Genomic DNA, 14,315 nt, shown 5'->3' with positions numbered 1-14,315 from the left:
AAAACACTAAGAATGTACCATTTATGTAATTCCTGATTGTGTCATGGTTCTTCTTGCTATAGGCAATCTATTATATATGTGTGTAATATATAAATGTATGTGTAAAAAATAAAAAATGTTTAATAAAAAATAAAATAAAATAAAATAAAGTCATGGTCCTTGGGAGTGCTTACATGTAATTCTGAATCAGTAAGCATAAATGAACTCTCAATATGGAATAAAATGACTACTTTTTATTTAACGCTGTTTGGTATTCTTATTAACTTCTAGGGGCAGGGACTTCTCAATCTTTTCTGAAACTTAAGACAAGTGGAAGGTCAAATTCTAAATGATGGCTGTCTTGGTAAGACTGCGGACTTGCTAACCTGCTAGCTTACTTATTACCTACACAATGCAGGGTTAAAAAGGAATATGCAAAATTCCGCACACTGTTGCTGCTGGGGAGAACAGGGCTGTGTGCACCACTGCTTTTCTTTCTTTAGCAGAGTCTGACTTTACACCTAAATATGTATTTTAAATTAAAAATCAAAATAATTTAAGCTTTCTCCTTAAGCACACCTGGGTTCATCCTGTCCTGCTTATCCCAAAGGAACATCTGGATGCAGTATTTGAAATCCTTATATTGGTGACGTGAGAACCAAAGCACTCAGCATGAGTATGTTAAGATCCAATGAATCATTCTTAGCTGTGAGTCAACCTCATTCATTTTGGAGCTATTGAAGTGGACCCGGGGCTTTTAATAGAAGAACACCAAGAAATACCTTCCAGTTCTCAAGCCAGATCGAGCAAAAAAAAAAAAGCAAATGATTTGAGCATCACTTCAGAAAGTGTCAAAAAGAATGCCAGGCAGCAACAGCAGTGGGGACCCTGGTCTTTCTAAATTGTGATTTCTCTTGACAGAATTTCAGCCAGTTTATGTTTGTTAGATATTCCAAAGAAAACACTATTCCTTGGATTTCTCCTCTATATTGCTACTTAGGTGATATTTATAAGCAAATAAAAGTCTCTCTTCCTCAGGAAAAAAAGTAAAAATAAAATGGTTGTATCTCATTTCAATTATTCAGAATAGATTGAAATTCAAATCCACAAATAAAAGGTAAGCCTTAGAGAGAGAGTGGTCTCTCTCTACAGCAATAGAGTGGACAAACACCTGTGGTGTGTTTGCAGGGCCAGTACAAATAGAAGGAACAGGGAAGGGTTTTGATGTAGCTATTATTGTTACTTTTTATCAAAAAGCTTCTTTGTTACAGACACTGGGTGTGAGAGTTGACATGAAGCAATAGAATTATTGAAGACTGAAAATGTTTTCAGTTGCTGCTACATGGCAGGAGAGGACATTGATGAGCAAATCTTAGACACTGAACACCACTCAAGTTGAGATCATAAATTTTATACGGCCAATTTTGGAAATTATGTAATTACATTGGTATTTATCAGACTGTATTCGGGTGGGAGAAAGTACTAAGTAATAATTATGATGGCGTGTGATTTTTCTAAATGAGGTTTGATAGAAGGGAAAAGAAGGAAGGATACTAAAGATGATAATAGTTTCAACTTCTAAGAAGGACATAAGCACTTGTTTTTCTTGTAGGGGATAATGAGAATTGTTCTGAATATAGTGTGGGGCTTACAAATTAGTTCTTTAACAACTGGTCTCCATACATCAGTTTACCCATAAATGACAACAAAGCTGTCAGAGTATTATTTTCATTTTTCAAAAGTTGAAGGTCTCAGAATGAGCAGAATGGGTACCTAAGGCAATACCCACTGGGATTCAGTGGAACCAAGATTCAACCAAGATAAATATTTGAGCTTAGGCACTCCAAAGGACAGGCAAAATTAAAGTAATGACTAAAGAAATGACTTCCCCGTAAAAAGCTATCTTCATAGAATAATCACACATGTTTGAAGATGCAAAGAATTCAAATGACAAAAATTCATAGATCAAGATTAAGGGCACTATTGATTCCAAATGGGATGTCATCAGACTAATATTTAACAGCTGTGCAAACCCCTTAGCACATCCAAAGAAGTTTATATAAATGTTATCCCAAAAAATCAAAACAACTGTATGAAATAGAAATTTGTCATTTTTGCTTTCTTGGTTCAAATAGTTAAGGGATTTATAAGCTTACTAACTCGTGGGTTTTTGCCCTTTAGTTTTCATTTCTGTAACCCCATGGAAACTTAAAGTGGTGACAAATAATATTCGTAACAAGTTTACATTTTATATGTGAGTAACACCATGAAAATTTAAGCCTAATGTTAATATTGTTGTTTTCACTATTTTATAATTCATACTGTCAGGACATGTTCAATATTGAAATTATTTTTTCTTTTGGAGATGGAAAACAGGCCCACTTCCTACATATATATCAGCTAGGATGACAGAGTAAAATAGTACAACACCTCTCTCATATGTAAACATCTCTCTCGTCCTTCATTCTCTTATTCTTTAGTGGTCATAACTTGAGTCTTGCAGATCTACCTCCCAAAAGTGTCTAATACAAGCTTGCTGAATTCCATTGCACTCTGGACATCACTACTGTTTTGTTAATGATCAAATATAGATATAAAGAAGTAAAGAAACAGAGAAAAGGCAAATTTAGTAGTGATTTATTGTGGAAAAAGATATTAAAGGGGTATAAATATATACTCAGGAATAAAGAACTATAGGTAGCTAAGCAAATAGGGGCATGTGAGAACCTTTTATGGCACAGACCTGGGCTTTGGCAAACTTGCTCATATAGGTATGTTGCTGTAATCTGTTTCATTCATTATTAACAAGATATTTTGACATGTACAACCTCTTAATGTTGCTGAAAGAGTTTTAGCATGTATTTAAAGTGAGTTTAATTCTTATTCATTGAAATTATAGTATCAATTATATCTGAGGAAATTTCAATATTACCTTTTTTTAATAGGACATGTTGAAAATACATGAAGTTGAAATGTCTCAAAATATTTTATTATAACTATTTTACTTCGTGGAACTGAAAAACAAATGAGAAAGCAAAATTGTGCCAAAGGATAAGGGTAGTAATGTGACACATGATTGCCTGGCCACAGCTCTGACAATCTTCACCAGGCCTTCAGCACCAGGAACATCCAGATTATATTGCTCCCATCCCATTTCCCTGTTCACTGAGTCCCTTGGCACATGCCCAGCTGCACTGAGCTGCTGTGTACTGTCTCTCCCCATCATGAGCCCCACTGTCTGGCCACCACTCCACCAGCCTTCACCAGGCCTGCTTCCTATAGAATTTCTAGCCCCAAATTTCCCACCAGAGGCTTGTTGCATGAAGAACATCTGGATAGGTCTGCCTACTAGATACCTGCTAAATCAGGTATCAAGGAATATCTGGAGACATCCAGATGGCTAAGGATAGTGTAGAACCTTAGTCATCGGGGAAATGCAAATCAAAACGACCCTGAGATTCCATCTTAAACTCATCAGAAAGCTAAGATTAAACAAAGGTCATGGTGGTGAGGTTGTAGAGAAAGGGGAACACTCCTCCATTGCTGGTCTGAATGCAAACTTTTAAAACTGTGGAAATCAATCTAGTGATTTCTCAGAAAATTGGGAATAGTTCTTCCTCAGCTAAATCCAGCTATTTCACTCTTGGGCATATACCTAAAAGATTCACCATCATACCACAAGGACACTTGCTTAATTAATTAATTAATTAAAATAAATTTAGCACATGACTGGATTATAGTCACCCAGAAGATATCCCTTGAAATTTGTACAACAAAGCACTTTTTGTTTGGAAACAGAGCGTTTAATTAGTTTGGATCTTACTGTTTTCTTCCTTAAAACTTAATTGGCAACTGCCATGAAATTGGATGTTTATATTTATAATCAAATGTCAGCATCAAAATCTTGACAGTTCCCAGGAAGTTTGATACTTAAGACAGTAAATGCTGAAGTCTCCTATCAATGCAATTATTTTTCTATTCATATTGAGGACAAAATATTAAATGAGTTTCACTATGAAAAAACTGCACATAAAAAAAAGGCAGGTACATAGAGAGTAGATAGGTTGATAGATGATATAATTTAAGAGAAAACTCTTATATTGGCCTTTGAACACATTATTTCTGTTTACTAAATTAGCATTCACATTGGAATAATTAGTAGTTACAAGACAGTATCATTTGTAACATTAGAGGAAACTATCAACAGCCCACCAACTGCTAGACATGTAGTAGAGTAGCCAAAACTCACAGAAATGAGATTAATCATTCAAAGCCTTGCTTCTAAGAGTAATTATAAGAAGTTTATAAACCTGTGCATTTGACTCATTAAAATTGTGTTGATTCTACAGCTATACATTACTGATATTATCAAAATATAACATTATATGGCAGCTCTGAAGAAATATTGTTATGTGCCAGTTTCTCAAAAATGAATATCGAACATTGTCTTTACATAGCAATGAAATGGGGCCTCAAGAGATGTCCCAGCAGTTATGGGTACTTTCTTTTCTTGTAGTGGACCTGAGTAACGTTCCATTAAGACAGAAATAACTGGACATCTAAATGAAAGACACTGTGAAAAAAAGACACTTAATATTCAAAGTACTATACCCACAAGTAATGGAGACTCACCACTCAACTGTGTGCAGCAAAAAAAAAAAAAAAAAGAAAGAAAAAGAAAAAGAAAAAAAAAATTCCAGATAACAGTGCAAGTGAAAACAGTAGAGACCAAAATAAATAACACAATTTAAAACCAAGTTTAAAAGGATCTTACGGAAGAACTAATAGAAGGAAAGGAAAAACTGAAGTGTGTTTTTAAAAATGACAAAACTAGGAAGACTGTACATTTAAGCAAATTAAAGAAAAGAAAAATGACAAAGCAAAACAATAAGAACAGCTTAGAAAAACACACATAAATCATAAATGTGGATGCTACAATGAAGTGTCCAGCACATTCAATAGAAATCTTCAAAATGAAAACATTAAACCAATGGAGTAAGTCAAATACCTAAATAGCCTGAAAAGGTCATTTTAAAATACCTTCTTTAGGCAAGATCCAAGATGGTGGCAAGCAGTGTGGACCATGTTTAGAAGCTCCAGTAAATGATTCAGGGAATTGCACGGAATTCTCAAACAGGAACACCAAGCTCCCAACCCCACTACAGCGGGAATACTCCACAGTTCAAAAGGATAAAAAGGATACCCTTGCACACAGGAGGAGTGCGGATTTTCTCAGACCAGAGTGGCAGCTGCGGCAGCGGCAGCAGCAGCAGCTGGGAACCCTCTGACAGAGGCGATCGGTGTATTAACTGGTGGGAATTGCTGTGAGAGAGGGGACTCTGCAAGATTTGGGCCCCGTGACCCAAGCTCAACTCTGCATGTGGTTCCTGCCCTGAAACCCAAACTAGACTCAGTGAGTGGTTCAGCCTGTGAGACTCTAGTTGAACTCGGCAGGCAGTTTGGGCCCAGAGACTCTAGCTGAGCTCGGTGCACGGTTTGGTCCCAGAGACTCTAGCTGAGCTTGGTGCACGGTTCAGCGCCTGAGACCTAGCTGAGCTTGGTGGGCAGTTTGGGTCCAGAGACTCTAGCTGAGCTTTGCACACGGTTTGGCTTCTGAGACTCTGTCTGGACTTGGTGTGTAGTCTGGGTCCAGAGTCCCTATCTGAACTTGTCAGGCAATTTGGGCCCAGAGACCCTAGCTGAACTTGGCAGGCACTTGGTGCCCAGAGACTCTAGATGAGCTTGGTGTGAGTTTCAGGCCCAGAGTCCCTACCTGGTGGGACTCAGAGAAAGGATAGCAGGCTACCAAGAAGAGACTTGATACCCTATGAACATACACAGGGGAGGAGGTCCCCCTCAGTGACAATCATAGGGGAGGGGAGGAAGGGGAAAATGGGAGGGAGGGAGAAATGGGAAGATACAAGGGATGATATAACAATTGAGATGTAATATGAATAAATTAATAAAATATATTAATAATTAAAATTAATAAATACCTACTTTATTTAGTGGAAAGTGCATCTATCATACTTTCTGTTTAGTTAAACTAGTCCAGTTCTCATGAGTTATCAATAAGGAAACTGGATCAAGCAGCCCCGGCTGTTTGCCAAGACTATAGTTTTTTTTTTCTCTAGAAACTGATCACGAGGCTTCATTGCTGAAGATACCACCTTCAAAACAAATTGAACATAAAACAGCTGGAATGGTCCCTACATAAAGACTTCACCACTACTGCCTTGTGTTCATGGTACTAGGAAGTACTCTGCATACAACCAAAAGAAAAAGGTAAATACCAACCAAACTGCAAGTCCTTCAATGTACAATGGTGATCCGCATGCACCATATGCTGGTAAAATCATGGCACAATGCTTGTGGTTGTAACCAACCATGATCTAATTTGTTTCAAGTCTCAGTCCACAAAATGTAACACATACCCAACAGAGTTTGGGTGGTCAAAACATAAGATTAGATAAGTCAGAAATTTCATGGAAAACCAAAGACTACCATTCTGCTAAAGCAACTTAGCCATACAATGACTCTAAACTACATTATGCTATAATAATAGATTGGTATCTTGCTTAGTCATCATCAGAGAAGTTTCTTCCTGCAGCAAATGGAAACAAGTACAGATTTCCAGAGTCAGACAATGTGCAAATGTGCAGAGAGTGAGAGAGAGAGAGTAGGATGTTTCAATCAAATATCTCCCCTCAGGGCTCAAGGAACTCTGCAGAACATGGAAAAGAAAGAGTGTAATAGTGTAAGAAAGACTTTTAGAGAAAGAGGAAATGGAGGAAGGACACTAAGAAAACACAACCTTCTGATACACAGCAAGACTGATACACATATGAACTCACAGTGACTTTGGTGTCATGCACAAGGCGTGCAATGGATTTGCACCAGATGGGGTCCTAGAGCAGAGAGAAAATGTGGACACACAGCCCACATCTCTAACACTAAAGCCACCTTCAACTGATAACAACTTGCAAATGGAAAATTAGTTTTCTCCATAGGAATCTCACTAGGGAAACCAACCACTCTCAAAGGTAGGCTGTAGATGGCCACCAACACAAGATGAACTCAATGGCATCTCAGGAGGCTCTTTGTCTCCAAATGTTGTGCCAAGATATTGTTGCTTTTGGTTTGTTTTATTATCTTTCTTTTTTAACTCACCGATTCTTTTCATATATATGGGGCTTCTAGTTTTGTGTTTTTATGGGATTATTTTTGACTTAATGTTCCTTTTGTTCACTATTTTTTATTAATTAAACATTTTAATTTTCACATATGCATTTATATTACTACACATATATACAATAGATGACCTATATCAAGAAGAAGCATGACACAATCCTGAATTATATAAATTTTACATTCTTAGTGTTTTGGCTATTTGTACTTGACAGCCCAGAAGAAAACATCTTTCCTATCTTGCTGCATCTAAAATTCTGAATGTAAATCAATTTCCATAACATATTTATTTATCAACTTAAAACATCTATCTAGACCTAAAAGTATCTTAGCCATGAACAACTAAGCCACCTAGTCTTCAACTTCATCAGAGACTTGAGAAGGAATACCTAAATAGTATTCCTTTGCTACCTAAATAGTCACCCAAAACTCTCTATAATGTTGGAGCATCTTCTTTAGCTTTCTGGCCCAATATATCTGACAGATATATTTGTGAGACAAGAACTTTTGAGGACTTGCTTACCCTGTCTTGGCAGAGTTTGGTCAGCAACTCTGCCTGCATCGATGATTGCCCCCTTTTAGGCAGAATTCTGTCTATGGTAGAAATGAAGACATTTTTCCCCAGTGGCTTGTTTGCCACATTTTAAGCCATCTCCATAAAGAGGTTCTTTGATGCTCATCATCTTCTTTGATGTAGGCTGGATGTTGCCAGGAGATAACCTATCTCATTTTCAGTGAATCTTTAAAATAATAAAAACATATTTTAAATGCCGTATTCTGCATGTCTCTGAGGTTTTTGAAGACCTTATCTAACTTCATCTACTATATCTTTCTTTAGAATCATATCTTTCTGATGCACCTAAGATGTATATTCTTCCGACAAAAATAGACTAGTAATAGACATGACCATGATTTGACTAATCACCAACCAACTTGCATAACTTATTTATCCTAAACAGCCTGCAATATCACCTTCAAAGCACTGGAATTAAACCTTGTATTATAATTGAGTTATAGGGGTACAATACCTCATATTAGAGTAGAAATATATACATATAATGTGTGTGAAGAACAATCTTGCATTTGAATTCCATATCACTGTATCTAGAATTAAACTTATTTTGCACTTATAGACAAAGTTCTATACCAGTGAATTAAAAATAAACTTGTGAGTGACAATTGGGCCACTAAGTTGAGGAGTAGATTTGCTAATCAACTTTTTGTTCCATGTCCCTATATATTTCTATATTGCCCCCTTCTTTCTTTTCAACCCTTATATCCAAAACTAAGAATGTAAGATAAAGGAAAAGAGAAACATCACTGAGTCTAACCTTGTTTTCTCTCTAAATAAGACTTATAATAATCTGTAACCAACTTCCATTGATAATAACCCTCCATAGTCAAAGAAAGCAAGCAAAAGACTACCCAATCCCCTTAAAGGAAAGGGGTTGTCATTCTTTTAAGCTTTCTTCTGGATGATTTGGGATGAACAGTACCATTTTAAAGCTCCAAATAAAATCGGAGAATTGGTGGTTCAGCATTCGGGGCCCAGTTTCTAAATGTTGAGAAATTCCAGGTTTAATTAGAGTCCTGTGTGGGACAGTCTGAAATGCTTGATGAATTGGATTGGAAGCTTTCTTTGAAAATTTCCTGGGAGCTGTCTGTTCTGATCAGGAACAGCAATTGAAGCACTTGGTGCTGGAACATGAGGGATAAAGGATATCAGTGACCAACATTCTGTCAGATCTGATCCAAAATCAGTGTCTGGTGCTTTTTTTCTGAAAGCATATAATTTCTCACAAGCATTATACAGTCCTAAAATTCTAAATGTATAAGGTGTGCATAATGTATAAGGTGAACAAAACAATTAAGGTTGGTTTTTTGTTCTTTGTATGAGTAGAAAAAAAGGACATCTTAACATCTTTATTCATGCCATATGAAGAAAGGCATCTAATGGTAATGCATAGGGGTTCTGTAGCCAATATGAAATATTCTCTATACCTAGATATTGGTGTCTCATCTAGACTCAGATCTATTCCCATATAGTGGGATTAGCAATATAAATTACCTGCTTGTTCTGCAGTTTAAATTCTTCACATCCCAATTGTATCTTCCTCCCTCCTCCTTTTCCTGTCTCCCTCTCTCACTCATGCCTTTGCTCTCCCTCCCTTAGTCCTAAGAAAGAGATGCCCTCCTCCCCTAACATCTGACGTCAGCCTAGCAAGTCTAATCCATACTACCTGTAGCCTCTTCCTCTGTAGCCTGGCAAGGCCATCCTTCCAAAGGGAAGTGGTCTAAGTTTGGTGGCCAGGGTATATGTCTGAAGTAGTCCCTCCTCTCCTCATTTGGGATTCACAAGGAGACTGTACTGCTACATCTGAGCAGACGTCCTAGGTCCACATTATAAGTGGTCCTTTGTTGATGTTTCAGTCTCTGTGTTGTTGTGTAGTTATCCTGTATTATGTAGCTAATATCCATTTATGAGTGATTATATACCATGCATGTCTTTCTGGGTCTGGATTACCTCACTCAGGATGATCTTTTTCTACTTCCATCCATTTGCCTGCAAATTTCAAGGTTTTCTTGTTTTTAATAGCTGAATAGTATTCCATTGTGTAAATGCACCACATTTTCTTTAACCCACTCTTTGGTTGAAGCACACCTAGGTTGTTTCCAGATTCTGGCTATTATGAATAAAGTTGCTATGAACATAGTTGAACAAATGTCCTTGATGTATGATAGATCATCTTTCAAGAATATTCCCAGGAATGATACGGGTGGGTCCTGAAGAAGAGTTAGTCACAATTTCCTGAGAAAGCACAAGATTGATTTCCAAAGTGGTTGTACAAGTTTGCACCACCAATGGAGGAGTGTTCCCCTTTCTTGATATCCTTGCAATCATGTGCTGTCACCAGAATTTTTGATCTTAGCCATTCAGATAGGTGTAAGATGGAATCTCAGAGTTGTTTTGAATTGCATATCCCTGATAACTAGGGATGTTGAGCATTTCTTTAAGTGTTTCTCAGCCATTTGACATTCCACTGTTGAGAATTCTGTTTAGTACTGTACCCCATTTTAATGGGATTATTTGGTTTGGTGGTGTATAATTTCTTGAGTTCTTTATATATTTTAGGTATTAGCTCTTTGTCAGATATAGGATTTGTGGAGGTCTTTCTTAGTCTCTAGGCCATCATTTTGCTCTGTTGATAATGTTCTTCACTTTACAGAAGCTTATCAGTTTCATAACTTCCCATTTATTAATAGTTGATCTTAAGGCATGAGCTGTTCGTGTTCTGTTCAGGAAGTTGTCTCCTGTACCAATGAGCTCAAGGCTCTTCCTCACTTTTTCTTCTAACAGATTTACTATGTCTGGTTTTATGTTGATGCATTTGGACTTTAGTTTTGTACATGGTAATCAAAATGCATCTGTTTGCATTTTTCTACATGTACCCATCCGGTTACATAAGCACCATTTGTTGAAGATGCTATCTTTTTTCTACTGTATGGATTTGGCTTCTTTGTCAAAAATCAAGTGGCCATAGATATGTGGATTTATTTCTGGATCTTTTATTTGATTCCATTGATCACCCAGCCTATTTCTGTGTCAGTTCCATGCTGTTTTTATTACTGATATTCTAGAGTACAGCTTGAGATCCAGGATGGAGATTCCTCCAGAAGATCTTTTATTGTACAGGATTGTTTGAGCTATTCTGGGTTTTTTGTTTTTCCATTTGAAGTTGAGAATTTATCTTTCAAAGTTGGTAAAGAATTGTGTGGATATTCTGATAGAAATTTCATTGACTCTGTAGATTGCTTTTGGTGAGATGACCATTTGTACTATGTTGGCTCTCCTGATCCACAAGCATGGGAGATCTTTCCATCTTCTGAAATCTTCAGATTCTTTTTTCAGAGATTTGAGCTTTTTTCATACAAATTTTCACTTTCTTGGTTATAATTACACTAAGATACTTTATATTATTTGTTGCTATTGTGAAGGATGTAGTTTCCCTAACTTTTTTCTCAGCTGATCTGTCCTTTATATACAGGAGGGCTACTGATTTTTTTTAGTTGATTTCATATCCATCCACTTTGCTCAAGGTGTTTATCAACTGTAGGAATTCTTTGATAGAATTTTTGGTATCACTTTTGTATACTATCAGATCATCTGGAATAGTGATAATTTGACTTCTTCTTTTCTGATTTGTACCCCTTTGATCTCCTTTAGTAGTCTTAATGTTCTACCTAGGACTTTGAGTCCTATATTGAAGAGATAAGGAGAAAGTGGACAGACTTATCTTGTCCCTGATTTCAGTGGAATTGATTTAAGTTTCTTTCCATTTAGTTTGATGTTGGCTATAGTGTTGTTTTATATTGCCTTTATTATGTTTAGATATGTGCCTTGTATCCCTGTTCTCTCTAGGACTTTAAAAATTTTTATTAATTAAATATTTTTTATTTTTTACATGTACTTTATATTATTACACATATATTATTATACAATAAACTACCTATAGCTAGAAGAACCATGACACAATCAGGAATTATATAAATGTTACATTCTTAGTGTTTTGGCTATTTGTATTTGACAACCTTTAAGAAAATATCTTTCCTATCTTGGTTCATCTAAAATTATGAATGTAAATCAATCTCTATCACTTCTTCTCACTATCAATTTAAAATATCTATCTAGACCTACAAAAGAACTGGACACTGACATTGGATCAGACCTCACAGCATGCATTTCTCTCAGCATGCCATCCACTTACATCCTGTATCCTTCTTGTTCCAGCAACAAGTGCTTCAGTTGCTGTTCCTCATCAGAACAAGACAGCTCCCAGGACAATTTCAAAGAAAGCTCACAATCCCAACAGGTCCAGCATTTAAGACTGTCCCCCACAGGAGTCTAATTAAGCCCGAAATTCCTCAACATCTAGAAACTGGACCACAAATGTGATTCCTAGCTTGTTTACCCATGTCCACAATTTTATTTGTGCCCCTACTAGGTATTATTCATCCCAAATCAGCTGGAAGAAACCTTAAGAGAAAGATGCCATGTTTCCTTTAAGGGGGTGGAATAGTTTTTGGTTTCTTTCTTGGGCTACAGAGGGTTGTTATGGAAGGAAGTTGGTTACAAGTTATTATTGGTCTTTTTTAGAGAGAAAACAAGGTTAGATTCAACAATGTCTCCATTTTCCCTTATCTTACATTCTTAGGTTTGGAGATAGGAGTTTTAAAAAAAGAAGGAGGTAATACAGAAATATATAGGGAAAATAGAACAAAAGGTAGATTAGTGAATCTACTCCTCAACTTAATGCCTCAATTGTAACTCACAAGGTTATTTTTAATCCCCTAGTATAGAATTTTGTTTGTAGATGCAAAATAAGTTTAATTCTAGATACAGTGATATAGAATTTAAATGTAATTTTATTCTCCAAGACTTTTAATATAAATGGGTGTTGGGTTTGTCAAATGCTTTTCTGGCATCTAAGGAGATGATCAGATGTGGTTTTCCTTTCTTTAAGTTTTTTATATAATGAATTACGTTGATGGATTTCCATATATTGATCCACTCCTCCATGCCTGAGGTGACGCCTACTTGGCCATGGTGTTTTAATGTGTTCTTCAATTTGCTTTGTGAGCACTTTGAGTATTTTCACATCAATGTTCATAAGAGGAATTGGCCTGGAATTCTCGTTCTCTCTCTCTCTCTCTCTCTCTCTCTCTCTCTCTCTCTCTCTCTCTCTCTCTCTTTAAGTCTTTTTATGGTTTAGATATTAAGGTAACTGTAGCCTCATAGCATGAGTTTAGTAAAGTTGCTTCTGTTTCTATTATATGGAATAGTTTGAAGAAAATTCTTATTATCTCTTCTCTGAATGTCTGATAGAATTCTTCACTGAATCCATCTGGTCCTGGGAGTTTTTTGTTGTTGTTGGGAGACTTTTGATGATTGCCTCTATTTCGTTACATGTTATATGACTATTCAATTTGTTTACATGATCTTGATTCAATTTGGGTAGTTGGTAGCTATCAAGAAAATTGCCCATTTCATTTAGGTTTTTGAATTTGTGGCATATAGAATTTTGAAGTAAGACCTGATGATTCTTTGGATTTCCTCAGTGTCTCTTATTATGTCTCCCTTTCATTTCTGATTTTGTTGATTTGAATATTCCCTATGCTGTTAGTTAGTTTGGCTAAAGGTTTGTCAATCTTGTTGATTTTCTCAAAGAACCAGGCCTTGGTTTAATTGATTCTTTGAATTATTATTATTATTTTTGTTTCCAAGTTTGATGATTTCCAGCCATCTACTCCTCTTGGGTGTGTCTGCTTCTCCTTGTTCTAGAACTTTCAGGTTTGCTGTTAAGTTGCTAGTATGGGATCTCTCCAGTTTCTTTATAAAAACAATGCATGCTATGAACCTTCCTCTTCGCACAGCTTTCATTGTTTCCCATAAATTCGGGTATGTTGTACCTTCAGTTTCATAAATTCTAGGGAGCTTTTAGTTTCTCTTTTTATTTCATCTCTTACTCAGATGTCATTGAGTAGGGTGTTGTTCAGTTATCCATGAACTTGTAGGCTTCCAGTTGTTTTTTTGTTTTTGTTGAGTATGTACAAATGTGTGTATCTCTATCTATATGTGTTTCTTGCAACATTTCTTCAACTTTTTCTTCAGTTTGTTTGTTTTCTTCTATTCTGATTTGTTTGGTTTTGTTTTATATTATTGTACTTTGTTCTTTTAGATGCCTGTTTTTTTCTAAAAAGACACAGAAATGGTCTCTTTGGAATGGAACTTGAAGGAAGGGTAGGTTATGAGTAACTGGGAGGGGTTGGTGAAAGGGAAACCATGATCAGAATATATATTTTTAAAAAGTATTTGTAATAAATTAAAATCCATCAGTGTGAGCATATACAGGGGGAGGTAATCCCCCTCAGGAACAGTCATAGGGGAGGGGAATAAGGGGAAAATGGGAGGGAGGGAAGAATGGGAGGATACAAGGGATGGGATAACCATTGAGATGTAACAAGAATAAATTAATAAAGGAAAAAAATGCCACAAAATTAAAAAAATAAAATCAATCAGTGTTGATTAGATAGCTTAATTGGTAAAAATGCTTCCAGGGCATGTACATCAAGACATTCTTTCTCGAAAT

The 14,315-nt window shown here is 36.3% G+C and overlaps 1 long non-coding RNA gene across 1 annotated transcript in view; it reads left to right on the top strand.

Moving 5' to 3' along the window:
* Positions 1-14,315, top strand: part of LOC311581973 — a 120,437-nt gene that overhangs the window by 69,088 nt on the left and 37,034 nt on the right. Inside the window, exon 3 of the long non-coding RNA XR_014773970.1 lies at positions 6,114-6,264. This is a non-coding gene — a long non-coding RNA (uncharacterized lncRNA). The remainder of the gene's footprint in view (positions 1-6,113; positions 6,265-14,315) is intronic.

The sequence above is a fragment of the Acomys minous genome, assembly GCF_964271855.1.
Source record: "Acomys minous genome assembly, chromosome: 13".
NCBI classification, from domain to species: domain Eukaryota; kingdom Metazoa; phylum Chordata; class Mammalia; order Rodentia; family Muridae; genus Acomys; species Acomys minous.
The sequence above is the reverse complement of the archived record's forward strand: the minus strand, read 5'-3'. Positions and strand labels throughout refer to the sequence as shown.